Consider the following 2,114-nt stretch of genomic DNA (forward strand, 5'->3'; position numbering starts at 1 on the left):
CCGCAGCTATGCCCTCGTGATGCTTTTCGATTGAGGCATATTGTACTGGCTCAAAGAGAGATTTTCTACACCCAATTATAGATAAAATAAATTATACTGTGAATATTTAATTAGTACGATATTTTTATAATATTTGTTATTGATAGGGTGTATTTGATATTATTGATTTAAGGAGGATCGTGTGCGGCGAGCTGTGGACGCTCATTTATTTTTGCATTTCAAGGAGTATCACCACCATATCCATCAGCATTGGTATCATGTGATGCAGGATCATGGGGTGGAGGCAGCACGGCAACGACTTTATGACAGCATCACTATGGATGATTGGACTGTCAATATACCGACATTACAAGGATCCGACATATCAAGTTACACATCCAAATTTCTTTTTTTTTAGAGTTTAATGATTGAATCATTTATTCTTAAATTCAGTTTGTTACCTACAAATTTGACTGCTAACTGTATAGAGAAGATGTGCCCAGAATACCGTGAATCAGGCTAGATAGATCGTACCATATTATAGGGGTTCGAGGTCGTTCACTCGTCACATGGAGCAGATGGTAGGTAATTTTTAATTAGTATATAATCTTTTAGTATTTAAAATTTTTTAATTAATTATTCTCAAATTACAAAGAGATGCTGAGAGTGACGAGCTTCTTGATAGGATCGATATCTACCAGCGGACCCACCAGCGATGATCAGAGAAGTGGACGACGGGAAGCCAGGAGTTCTTTATAAATTTTTTTAATTATTTTTTTTTCATTCGTAGTTTAATTTTCAGTACGAAATTAAAATAGCTATAATTTTAATTTTCAGGATCGTATAATAGACATTAGATCTCAGCCTATCTCTGAAGGCTCGATCGCACCCACAGATGATGAGATCTGTGATCAGATGCTTGGTACGACATCCTATTATATTAAGGGGTTTAGGGCATGGGATCACTGCTCCCTTATCCTCACGCTCATCTAGGGCTGACATCCATGCTGTCTGTGATGCTCGACTGACAGAAGTGCAGAGACAGGCTGAGTAATGAGTTGATGAGTTAATTTAATTGCACGTGTCGATGAGTACCAACGGCTTCAGATCCAGATGATGGAGCGGATGGTGCAAATGGAGTAGATGAGGGAGCAGCAAGCCGTTCCGAGCTCATCCGAGCGCTCTCCTTCCCCAGTCCGTTTTCTTTCTGCAGATGCCGACACATGACGGCCTATTTGTGTAGCTTTTTATTTTTATTTTAGATATCTTATAATTTTAATTTAATATAATAAAATGATAAAATTTATTTATAGATTTATTGTGTAAATTTTTATTTTAATTTTTAATTTATAAAAAATATTATAAATATAAATTAAATATATATTCATAAATTATTTTTAAAAAAATATCTATAAATTATTAGCGATGGAATTATTTTTGATAAAATATTAATCATCAAAAATATATTAGCGATGAAAAATTGATCATAAATAAATTTTTTTCATAAATTTAAAAATATTAAAATTTTATATTAAATTAATAGTAATAAAAATATACATCAAAATTTGAAATATTTGCGACATAAAATTTATGCCACTAATATTTTTTTTAAATTTTATTTTCATAAAAATTTTAAATTAAATTAATAGTGATAAAAATATTTTCATCGTAAATAATTGTATTTTGCGATGAAATATTTAAGTCACTATATTTTTTTAAATTTAATTTTTATAAAATTTTTTAATTAAATTAATAGCAACAAAAATATTTTTATCATAAATAATCATATTTATGACAAAAAATTTATGCTACTAATTTTTTTTAAAAATTTGATTTTAATAAAAATTTTATTTAAATTAATAGTGATAAAAATATTTTCGTCGCTATTAATTTAATATTTATTAGGAATAAAAGTTTTTATAAAAAAAATATTATATTTACGATGAAAAATTTACATCGCTAATATTTTTTAAATTTAATTTTTTAAAAATTTTTAATTAAATTAATAACGATGAATAAAATTCATCGTAAATAATTGATTTCGTCATAAATTATCTTTTTTTATAACTAAAATTTTTCATCATAAATAGTTTCAAAAAAATGATGAAAATTTTTTATTATTTGTGATGAAAATT

The sequence above is a fragment of the Elaeis guineensis genome, chromosome 2, assembly GCF_000442705.2.
Source record: "Elaeis guineensis isolate ETL-2024a chromosome 2, EG11, whole genome shotgun sequence".
NCBI lineage: Eukaryota > Viridiplantae > Streptophyta > Magnoliopsida > Arecales > Arecaceae > Elaeis > Elaeis guineensis.